The sequence below is a fragment of the Nicotiana tabacum genome, chromosome 20 (genome assembly GCF_000715075.1).
Source record: "Nicotiana tabacum cultivar K326 chromosome 20, ASM71507v2, whole genome shotgun sequence".
Lineage (NCBI taxonomy): Eukaryota > Viridiplantae > Streptophyta > Magnoliopsida > Solanales > Solanaceae > Nicotiana > Nicotiana tabacum.
In genome coordinates this window covers 153,080,753-153,093,878 of record NC_134099.1, presented here as the reverse complement: position 1 = coordinate 153,093,878, position 13,126 = coordinate 153,080,753, and positions in this window count along the sequence as shown.

Below are 13,126 nucleotides of genomic sequence, written 5' to 3'. Positions count from 1 at the left end.
GGTCAAGTTCGAGTGGGATAGACAAGAGGTCGTGTTGCACGGCGAGGACACTGCGTGCACCGTAGGAGGCGCCATTGTACCCTTCATAGAGACAATTGATGACAAAGGTCCCTGGGTCTACCAGATTTTTGATGCAGTGTCGGCAAACAAGATCCCCGAGGGTGAAATCATTCAACATCCTAGGATAGCTTCCGCAACGGTTATGATGGTTTCAGAAATGCTGGGTAATGGGTTTATGCCAGGAAAAGGCTTGGGAGCTGAACTTCAGGGAATTGTTCAACCTGTTTCCTTGCCCAAGAATTTGGAGACCTTTGGGTTGGGGTTCAAACCGACTGCGGCAGATGTAAAACGAGCGCGGAAAATGAAGAAGAAAGTTTGGTTTCTTCCCAAACCTGTGCCACGTCTCTCAAGATCTTTTGTTAGAGCAAGCGCCAAGGGGTCACCGGTCCCGAAAGTTCTCGGGCCATTGATTGGGATTGACGGGGATCTGAATCAGAGCTTTGAAAGATTGTTCACTGATGTCAATATGGTAGAAGTCGGAGAGGGTTCCAGCGGAACAGACATACAGTTTATGGGGCCTGAGGCTAAAACCAACAATTGGACGGTTACTCCTCTTCCTACTCGGGGAGAGTCCTGGTAGTAGGCTTTGATTTTTGCTTTCTTATTTTTCGGATTATTCAGGGTGTAATCCAAATCTTATTTTGTCTTGTAAAAGTGTGAACCCTGTTACCCCGCATTTTAATAAAATTCTTTTCTTGTCTCATTTTAATTTTGTTTTATTCTTTTCTCTTTCTGAACAGTTCTCTTTTTACTGGTTCTAATGACATGGCATGCACGACGGATCTTCGACCTAGTCTAATAAATCAATCTGACTCTGATTTAATGATACAAGAGATCGATTATGACGATGAGTCTTAATATGATGAGGATAAAGCCTTCGAAGAAATAAACCGAGAACTATGCCAATTTGAAGAGAAACCCAAGCCTAATCTGAATGACACCGAGGCTGTAAATCTAGGGGATGCAGATAATGTCCGAGAAACCAAAATCAGCATCCACATTGAGTCTGGCATCAGGGAAGAATTAATCAAAGCACTCATTGAGTTTAAAAATGTTTTTGCATGGTCGTATGACGACATGTCGGGTTTAAGCACCAAACTAGTGGTTCACAAATTGCCCATTGACCCGGCATGCCTTCCCGTCAAGCAGAAACTGAGGAGGTTCAAGACAGATATGAGTGTGAAGATTAAAGAAGAAGTAACCAAGTAGCTGCAAGCAAAGGTTATTCGGGTCTCTCGATATCCTGATTGGTTGGCTAATGTGGTGCCAATACCAAAGAAAGATGGGAAGATCAGGGTATGCGTCGACTACCGTAATCTGAACAGGGCAAGCCCAAAGGATAACTTTCCATTGCCCAATATCCATATCTTGATCGACAATTGCGCCGGGCGAGAAATCGGCTCCTTTGTGGATTGCTACGCTGGGTATCATCAGATTTTGATGGATGAAGAAGATGCAGAGAAAACAGCTTTCATTACGCCATGGGGGACTTATTGTTATCGGGTAATGCCATTCGGTTTGAAGAACGCTGGGGCAACGTACATGAGAGCAATGACTACTGTGTTCCATGATATGATACACAAAGAGATCGAAGTGTACGTAGATGATGTGATCATCAAATCCAAGCGTCAGGAAGACCACGTAGCAGACCTTAGGAAGTTTTTCCAAAGACTTCGAAGGTACGACATTAAGCTCAACCCAGCCAAATGTGCATTTGGTATTCCATCTGGAAAGCTGTTAGGATTTATCGTCAGTCGGCGAGGCATTGAGTTGGATCCGTCAAAGATCAAATCCATCCAGGAATTGCCGCCACCGAGGAACAAAACAGAAGTAATGAGTCTGTTGGGAAGGTTGAACTATATCAGCAGATTCATCGCTCAGCTCACAACAACTTGTGAACCCATCTTTCGATTACTGAGGAAAGATGCCGCGATAGAATGGACGGCAGAATGTCAGGAGGCATTTGACCAGATCAAAGGTTATTTATCCAATCCACCTGTATTGGTTCCACCTGAGTCGGGGAGGCCATTAATCCTTTATCTAACGGTCCTGGATCATTCGTTTGGTTGCGTGTTGGGTCAACACGACATCATAGGAAGAAAAGAGCAAGCCATCTATTATCTCAGCAAGAAGTTTATAGTCTATGAGAATAAGTACACTCAACTTGAGAAGACATGTTGTGCTCTAACTTGGGTAGCACAGAAGTTTAAGCATTATCTGTCGTCACATACTACTTACCTTATTTCACGTCTGGATCCATTAAAGTATATTTTCCAGAAGCCTATGCCCACAGGAAGATTGGAAAAATGGCAGATATTACTCACAGAGTTCGACATTGTCTATGTGACGAGGACGGCCATGAAAGCTCAAGCATTGGCCGATCACTTGGCTGAGAATCCTATTGATGAAGAATACGAGCCTTTGAGGACGTATTTTCCTGATGAAGAAGTGATACATATAGAGGAGTTAGAACTGAATGAGGAATCAGGGTGGAAGCTTTTCTTTGACGGGGCTGCTAATGCAAAAGGAGTTGGAGTAGGAGCAGTACTTATTTCAGAAACAGGACATCACTATCCTGTTACAGCTCAGCTACGTTTCTATTGTACCAACAACATGGCTGAATATGAGGCATGTATTTTGGGCCTACGATTGGCTGCAGACATGGATGTTCAGGACGTCTTGGTCTTGGGAGACTCGGACCTCCTAGTACATCAGATCCAGGGTGAATGGGAAACACGAGATTTGAAGCTTATACCATATCGACAATGTTTGCACGATCTGAGCAAGCGATTTCGATCAGTGGAGTTCAGACACATCCCGAGAGTTCACAATGAGGTTGTCGATGCTTTGGCCACTTTAGCATCGATGTTGCACCATCCAGACAAAATCCATGTTGACCCATTGTATATTCAGGTTCGTGATCAGCATGCCTACTGCAACATAATAGAAGAAGAAATGGATGGCGAGCCATGGTTTTATGATATCAAGGAATACCTCAGGATGGGGATATACCAGGAGCAGGCAACCGGAGATCAAAAGAGAGCCATTCGACGACTGGCAAATGGATTTTTCCTCAGTGGAGGAATGTTGTACAAAAGAACCCCAGATCTGGGATTGCTGAGATGTATTGATGCAGGTCAAGCCACGATAGTGATGACAGAGGTACATGCTGGAGTCTGTGGGCCCCATATGAGCGGATATGTGTTGGCAAAGAAGATTCTGCGAGCGGGATATTATTGGCTCACTATGGAGCATGATTGTATCAGTTTCGTACGAAAATGCCATCAGTGTCAGATACACGGAGATCTGATTCATTCTCCACCAACGGAATTGCACACAATGTCCGCACCATGGCCATTTGTGGCATGGGGCATGGATGTCATTGGGCCTATCGAGCCGGCAGCTTCGAACGGTCACAGGTTCATTCTGGTAGCCATCGATTATTTCACTAAGTGGGTTGAAGCCAAAACTTTCAAGTCTGTAACCAAGAAGGCAGTGGTGGATTTCGTCCATTCCCATATCATTTGTAGATTTGGGATCCCAAAAATAATAATCACGGACAATGGTGCTAATCTTAACAGTAACTTGATGAGAGAAGTATGTGAACAGTTTAAGATTACACACCGTAATTCCACCCCGTATCGGCCCAAGGCGAATGGAGCAGTTGAGGCAGCCAACAAAAATATAAAGAAGATATTGAGGAAAATGATTGAAGGATCCAGACAATGGCATGAAAAGCTACCATTTGCGTTGTTAGGATACCGCACTACTGTTCGTACTTCAATAGGTGCGACTCCTTATTTGTTGGTATACGGAACTGAAGCAGTAATACCAGCAGAAGTTGAAATTCCTTCCCTTCGAATTATCGCTGAGGCCGGGATTGACGATGATGAATGGGTCAAAGCCCGACTAGAGCAGCTGAGTTTAATGGATGAAAAAAGATTGGCAGCAGTATGTCATGGCCAGTTATATCAAAAGAGAATGGCAAGAGCATACAATAAGAAGGTGCGCCCCAGGAAATTTGAAGTAGGGCAACAAGTATTGAAACGGATTCTCCCACATCAGATTGAGGCAAAAGGCAAGTTCGCCCCGAATTGGCAAGGGCCGTATATTGTGACCAGAGTATTATCCAACGGCGCTTTACGTCTGACAGATGATGAAGGAAGATGCGTCGACATGGCTATCAATTCTGATGCAGTCAAAAGATATTATGTGTAATTTCTTTTGTTGTTTATTTGTTTGTTTGTACTTAGTGCTTATCGGATAATGAAATGACAGAGGCAATTCTTTCTTCTATCCAAACACTTTTAACCTTTGCTTTACCCCTTTGAGCCATACTTATCTTTTTATACCCCTCTCTTGGAATCATTAATGAAAAAATGTATGAAAAAAAAAACTTTTTGAAGGTCGCAAGAAAACAAAGGAGTCAGTGAACTACGTTCGACCTGATTCCTCAAAGAGGATACGTAGGCGCCTCACGGCTCGGTCATAAGGTAACAAAAAAAAGAAAAAAAATCAAAAGAAAAATCCCCAAGTAAGAAAACTGGGGCAGAAATTATGTTTCTAAATTTTGAAAAAAAAAAGAGTTTGATTCCAAGAGTTGTAATACTTTACCCATCAAAGTTATTTTGAATTTTATATCCTTTTCTTCTAAAACCTATATTGATATCCAAAAAAAGACCTCCCGATCAGTATCCAAGAGGTGTTAAGACAGGCAAATGAAAACCAAGACGATCCTCGACTGCATGAGGATCATGAGTTGAAAGAATTGATAGCCATAAGAATTCCCAACAGAGAAAAATCTTATCGGCAACACTCCAATTCCAAACTAAGAAAATAAGATAAGAGAGTCTTATCGGCCAAAACCTTCACTGGCACCATAAGACGACGTAAGCTGAGAAATAAAAAATGAGAGAGTCTTATCGGTGAAAACCTTCACAGGCACCATAAGGCGACGGGAGTTGTGAGAAATGAGAGAGCCTTGTTAGTGAAAACCCCGCGAAGGGCACTATAAGGCGACAAGATAGATTGACGGAAAAGATCCGCATTTTGCGAAGAATTGGGCACCTATTTATCCCCAGCAAGTGAAGACATCAGAAAGTTTGATCGACACAAATAGACTGGTTTGATTAATCCGGAATGCACAACATGATCATTGGAATCGGTTATATCACCCAGATAAGTTCATTTTTTTCCATCATTTGTTCAGAAAGATTTTCTCATTTTTCTATCTTTTCATTTCTTTGTTTAAAAGAATTTTTCTAGAAATTTATGTTTTAAGGAAGGTCTTTCAGAGCTTACTACCAGTTGCCAAAATGGTACAACATAAAATGTGAAAAGGGCAATCCAGAGACAAGGCAATAAGACAAAAGACGTTGATTGCCATGCCGAATAATACTGTCCTAAAAATGGCAAGGAAAGTACGGGGAAGAGCCGGAAAAAAAAACATATTGAGAAAATTGTGGGCCAAGTTCCAAGACGATCCCCATAGGACTCCGACCGAATATCGACCAAGCTCTGAGGTGGTCGGACAACACAAAATGGGAAGGGAAGAAAGGAAAATCCATCTTCGGCAAAATAACCTCCAGAAATTTTTGAGATACAAAATGGTGAAGGGATAAATGGAAAAACCATCCCCAGCAGAATGTTATCCCCAACAAATAACATCATCCCCAACAAGTTTTGAGAACGCCAAACAGGAATAAGGGAAAGGGAACAATCATCCTCATCAGGAGTGACATGACCACTCGCCATATTTCAAACTAACTAAATTTGCTTTGATTTGAACAGGAAAATAAAGTGTTGATGATGGCCTAAAGATACGTCATAAGAAAGATTGCCAGAATTGGGGCAGAAAATTTTCTGCCACAAGTGGAAATTTTCTCGGAGAATCGAGGAAACAAATTCAAATTATTCTTTACCAATTAGGCGCCCACCAGTATAATGCGGGAATACATTTTATGTTTTCATTTCATGTTCTAGGTCACCCACCAGTATAATGCGGGTATGCATTTATGTTTTCATTTCATGTTCTAGGTCGCCCACCAGTATAATGCGGGTATGCATTTCTCTTTTCATTTCATGTTCTAGGTCGCCCACCAGTATAATGCGGGTATGCATTTATGTTTTCATTTCATGTTCTAGGTCGCCCACCAGTATAATGCGGGTATGCATTTATCTTTTCATTTCATGTTCTAGGTCGCCCACCAGTATAATGCGGGTATGCATTTATGTTTTCATTTCATGTTCTAGGTCGCCCACCAGTATAATGCGGGTATGCATTTATCTTTTCATTTCATGTTCTAGGTCGCCCACCAGTATAATGCGGGTATGCATTTATCTTTTCATTTCATGTTCTAGGTCGCCCACCAGTATAATGCGGGTATGCATTTATGTTTTCATTTCATGTTCTAGGTCGCCCACCAGTATAATGCGGGTATGCATTTATCTTTTCATTTCATGTTCTAGGTCGCCCACCAGTATAATGCGGGTATGCATTTATGTTTTCATTTCATGTTCTAGGTCGCCCACCAGTATAATGCGGGTATGCATTTATCTTTTCATTTCATGTTCTAGGTCGCCCACCAGTATAATGCGGGTATGCATTTATGTTTTCATTTCATGTTCTAGGTCGCCCACCAGTATAATGCGGGTATGCATTTCTCTTTTCATTTCATGTTCTAGGTCGCCCACCAGTATAATGCGGGTATGCATTTCTCTTTTCATTTCATGTTCTAGGTCGCCCACCAGTATAATGCGGGTATGCATTTCTCTTTTCATTTCATGTTCTAGGTCGCCCACCAGTATAATGCGGGTATGCATTTATGTTTTCATTTCATGTTCTAGGTCGCCCACCAGTATAATGCGGGTATACATTTTCATTTCATGTCCAGGCGCCCACCTGTATAACGAGAGGAATACTTTTCAGTCTTATACTGCAGATTTTGAAGTCAGTAACCCCACCGGAAGGCAGAAGGTTACAACAAGAATCCCCAGCAGGAAACAATAAAAATCCCAACACCGGAAGGCAGAAGGTGGCAACAAGAAGTCCCAGCGCAAATTCAAGCGCATGAGTCAAAAGAAAGAAAAGACGCGTCTTGAAAAATGGTGTGTGAACATTAAATCATGTCCAACCTAATGAATCTGATGAAGATAATCGTGTCCCTAGAGGAACCGCCAAAAAGCTTAATGAAGAAAGCCATGTCCCCAGCGGACCGAACAAAATGACGAAAACTGGTATTAAAAAAAAAAACCGAGGGCCAGAAGTCTTGGTAAAAAGGCACCAGAGGAAACACAAACCGACAAAAAGCAAGGCAACCGGAGCAAGGGGGAAAACAGATAAGATTCTGTAATTTCTAGCTTAGTCTAGCTTCTTATTTTTTAAGCATGGTGTAATAAGGAGGTCAGCAAACAGTAAAAGTAGCATGAAACAGCAGTAACATTGCAGTCCCATGGTAGTCCCAGCTACCAAGACTTCCCGAACTACATTGACCTGATTCCTGTTTAGCCCAGGATATGTAGGAAACCTTTGAAGCAAAGGTTCGGTCAAATCTTTTTCAAAAAATGCTTCAACAGAGTACTCGGATGGGCAAAAATCGCTCGCTTTATCTTTGCACGAAAACCCTTCGTGTCTCCGGGCAAAGAGGGGCAGCTGTAAGCACATGATTTTTGCCCTATATGAGAATTACTCCCAAAAATTCAAAAATAAAATGATTTTTCTTTGGTGTGCAATTTTGTGATATTTTGAATAATTATTTGTATTTGTCTGTGCGTGTTTATTTGCTAAATTAATAAAAAATACAAAAATATGTCGCATTTTGCATGTAGGATTTAATTCTACAATTGATAATAATTAAATTTGTTTTACAAAAATTAAAAATTACAAAAATAGGCATCGTTTGCATTTTTAGCATTTAATGTCCAAATATACAATTTTATGCTTAATTAATACTTAATTGTGCGTTAATTGTTATTGGGAGTTAATTTGCGCTTTTATAACTTAATTTAGTTCTTAATAATAGTTTAAGTATTTTTATAATTTAGTTTTAGAAAAATAAAAGAAGAAAAGAGAGCGAAAATATAAAGAAAGTCGGAATTGGGCCTCTTCTTCAATTTCAAGCCACAGGCCCAAAAAATGGCCCAATCTTCCCTACGACCCAGTCCATTTCGAACTGGGTCAACCCGGTCCATAACCCAACACCCTATTATCTTGCATTTCAAAAAAAAAATAATAAAACAAAAGAAAAAAAAATAGTAACAAAACCCTAAAAATGCCTAAAACATCCGCCCCCCCCTATTCTCCTTCTTCTTCCTCAAAACTCCAAAGCACAACCATGGCTGCCTTTGACCCCACTCCCTCTCGTCCAAACACCATCAACAAACAGTTCGTCATGAACAAACGACCCCAAGAACCATAGCTACTGCTGTCCGCGTAGCTATCTCTGCGTCGTCACTTCATCTTCTTCGTCTTTCGTCAAGCTCGAGCTTGAGCTCGACATCCATGGCTGCCCAGCTCCACCAAGCAGTCCGCCATTGCCTTCGTCGACCGCTCGCTTCCATGGCAGCTGATTCCGCGTCAACTTCTGCTGCTTCATCGTCCAAACCCCACCGGCGCAGCTGCTACTTCATCGATCAAACACCACCGGCGCCGCTGCTTCTCCTGCCTCGTCGTGGCAGCTTGGTATGTCTCCTCCGAGCTGCTGCTTCTGCTTCACTCCATCTCCTTCACGTAAACAAATGAACCCCAGCTGCCTTGTTCATGCCTTTCTGCCGCGACAACTGTTGCTGCTGCTTCGGCGCGGCTTCAGTTGGCTTCGTAGGTTCGTGTTCGTCGCCGTTTGGCCGAGGTTCGTCGAGTCAGTCCATACATATTTCATGTCGAACCGGTTAGTGGATTTTTGAGTTTTATATTGTCCGCATTTTTGTTTTGATATTTTCGAATCTAAAATCGGCAAATGTTTGTTTTGTTTATCGTTTGAATTAATTTTTAGTTCATGTTCATATGTTGTTTGTTAGATAAATTTTTCAGATTTCAAAGGAAGAGTTAATTAGTTATTTTTCATGTTTATTTCATGTTTGTATTGTTGTTTAAGTGAATATTTATTAGTTTAATATTTGTTAGATTCAAATTGAAATTTAATTAATTGTTTCTTCAATTTGTTTCATGTATTTGATGTATTTTCTGGAAATTGTTAATATTGTTAAAGTTCAAGTTTAAATTCATAATTGTTTCTTCTTAGTTTTGTTTTGTCATTTGCCTAAAAGAATTTAGTTGCAATAAGGGAAGTATGTTGGTTTTAGTCATTTGAATCCGTCGTTTTTATTTTTAGATTTAATTCATGTTCATATTATGTTTGTTTGATTTTGAATCCGAAATGTGTATAGTTTGATTTCTTGTTTACCATTTGTGATTATTTCTTGAATTGGTCTCATAATCTTGTTTAAAGTTTAATATAAGAATTGTTTGTTGTAATGTTGTTAGAGTTGATTTTAAGTTCAATATTATTGAATTTAAGAATCTAAATATACTTGTTTGATTGTTGTTGTTGTTTAAATCCGAAAAATAGGTTTGTTGTTGCTAAAAATATTGTTCAATCAAATTTTAGTTGTTCTTGGTTGTTCAATTTGTGTTCATGTTGATTTGTTGTTGAAATGTTGTTAAAATCATGTGATATTGTTGTTATGATGTTCATCCGTGTTCATATTGTTGTTTGAACATTGTTAGAAATTGATCATATTGTCTATATTTTGGTTAAATTTGATTAATTGATGTGTTATAGCTGATGGGTAGTTTGGTAAATTTGTAATACGTTCAGGGGTAGTTTGGTAATTTCAGTAAGGTCGGAAGGGGTAGTTTAGGAATTGTACATTTTGTAATTGTTTATTTGAAGCATGGGGGACAAAATGAAATGGGGTGGGTTGTGATATGATTATTTAATATAAAAGGGGGACAAGATTTAATTTAAAGAGGAATCTTGCATTATTTTAAATGAAGCATGGGGGACAAAATATAATGGGGTGGTGTGATATATTTATTTAATGTAATGGGGATGAGTGGGAAGATAATGGGTTTGGTAGAGAAAGGGATTGATTTTAATTGATTAAAGGGTGGGGATTATATATAGAGAGGTCTGAAAAAATCAGGAGGAGGAAGAAAAAAAGAGAGATTAGAGAAAAAAAGGAGCTGAACATTTATTCTGAAAAAAACATTGAAACTCTCAAGAAAAGAAAAACATACAAAGAAAAAATAAAAAAAAAAGTTAAAAATTAGAAGAGAAAGTAGTACACACCTGATAAATATTCTGGTATACAGGTGTAGAAATTAAGGGTTGAAGATTAACTAGCCTTTCAAAAATCTGAAAATTTCCCTTGGTTTCTGTCCGTTATTTTCGGCATTCCTGGATTTTATTTTTGAATTTTTCAAAGCTGTCACTGGGATTTTCGTTGACTGGTTATTGCTGGTTATTGTTGCTGTTGCTGTGTTACGTATTACGTTGCTGACTTTCTTCTTCTTATATTGACAACAGGTACACAACTGTAATTTTGGCATTTTGTAAGCTGAAATGAAGAATGGAGTGTTAAATTTTTAATTTAGTTTAATTTAATTTCTTGTATTGTATTTAGGTTATTCATGTATTATTATTCTGTAAATCACTGTCATTTGGCATAACTAGGCATATTATAGCGACATATTAAATAACGCCTTAACCAGATTATTAGGAAATATATTTAAGCCTGATTATTAATTAAAACTGTTTAATAAAAAAAAATAGAAGAAATAACGTAAAAATGGCGTTATTGAATCAGTTTGGCAAAAATTAACTAAGTTCCTTATTCATAAGGTTTTTCGTCAACGATAAGTTAATCGGAATCATGTAGTCAATCTCAGTTAAAACATGAATTAGTTTGCGAACAAGTATTAGGACATGATGTGAATTAAAACAAAGTTAGTTAAGGTTAAATTGTTTAACTAAGTTCCTGATTTAGTTTTTTTTTTGTTTTTTTTTATTTTTTTATTTTATTTTTCGATAATTCCATGTTGTATTTATGATTATAATTTTTATTACTTTCTGTTAATATTTGTTTTTCTCTTCTATTTAATATGTTATTTTCAAGAATGTAGATATTGATTTTATATTTATAGACAAACTTAGTAATAATAAAAAGGTAGTCATTAAAGGATTTTCTTAAAATAAGGAAGGATTTCGCTAAAAATAAATAGATGTAAATAATACAAATTTACAGGATTCTCTAATCTCATTTATTTATTTAATTATTTTTTTAAAAAAAATTACTTAGAATTTGGGATGGATTGTTTAGTGAATTTCACTTCCTTCCCCAAAGATAATGACGCGCTAGACTCTTTAGGCGCGATTTAATTAATTTTACCTTCTTAAACTCGGATGCGCATTTCATGCGACCCAAATCTAAATCCTAAAACATTGAATAAAATATGTTCCGGATTGCGGGTGCATTTCATGTGACGTAATCCAAAGACATGTTTTAAACGATGTTCACAATTTTTAATTTTTTTTTTAAAAAATAATAATTATAATAATAAAGTGGTAAAAAGTTAAGATTGGCACATCGGTTCACAATTGTATTAAAATCAGATAAATAAGTTAAATATGACAATTGAGCGACCGTGCTAGAACCACGGAACTCGGGAATGCCTAACACCTTCTCCCGGGTTAACAGAATTCCTTATCCGGATTTCTGGTACGCAGACTGTAATATGGAGTCATTCTTTTCCTCGATTCGGGATTAAAATTGGTGACTTGGGACACCATAAAATCTCCCAAGTGGCGACTCTGAAATAAATAAATAAATCCCGTTTCGATTGTCCTTTAATTGGAAAAACTCCCCTGTACCCTCGCGGGTGCGGAAAAAGGAGGTGTGACAATTGCAAACTATATTTATCGACTGCATTAAAAACACATTAAACGAAAAAAAATAGGTGATTTCTATCGGGCTATTTCTATGAATATGTTGTTAGGGACCACCAATCCCCAAGAGCTATTTTAACATACTCGAAGAAAGATACATCAATATTTGGCTTTAAAAGGATTAGTACACATGATAATGCATAAACTTTTGACTCAAGTACAAACATAAAGGACATCACATTTTGTTCAAATCTTATTTCATCTCCTGTGTCGATGAAGGTTAATATGGGTGCACCAAGTTGCACAAAATACTATTTTAAGTAGCTCCAACAGAGATCACATAGTGGTTTTAATCTTGATAAATTCCCATTCTTCAAAGTAGGTCCACATGCAACAAATAGAATCTGTGTAATATCAAATATGATGGCTAAAAATGGCTTGGAAAAATCATTCCTCGAGATATTGCACCTCTAGTCAATGGTTTATCGCAAAAACAAAAATACCAAAACTAAATACATAATGACATAGGTAATTACTTTCGCTGATATCAAAATAACAATATTTGATACACAGGTAATTACTTTTGTTGGGGCTAATATTGGAGCCTAAGTATGATTCAAGACCAGATGACAGTACTATTCTAAGAAATTTCCCAGTACTTGTGAAGATACTTTAGATGTCTGGTGCTCTTCAAGACCTATAAACAATAAAATAAAACATCAAGATTTGTGCACATTCTATAAGGAAATAAGTCACAATGAATAATAGTTTATTGTTCACCTTCTTTGTGTTTGTTGATGAAACGAAGCAACTTGACAGATAGATGAAGTATTTATCTTACTTAATTCATCTGTCAAATTTAGCTGAATCGTTTTACTAATGCGCTATTGTATATGTAGCTTCGTTGCTTCATGGTATTAATGACGGAGTATCGACAAAGAGCAGTATAGAAAAATTAGTTGGTCCGAGCAGCAGAGAAAGATCAAGTGGATGACGCAGCTGATAAGAATTTGCAGAATTTTTTGAGTTCATCCTTTGCAATATTGTAGTCGTTGGCAGCTCTGCTATTGAGCTCTGAAAACCACCCAGAAAGTGTTGTGTTATAGCTACTTGTATCTTTAGATTGCGGACTGCTTATTAATGTTACAACCCCTATTTACGTATGTTAGCTCATGTCATAA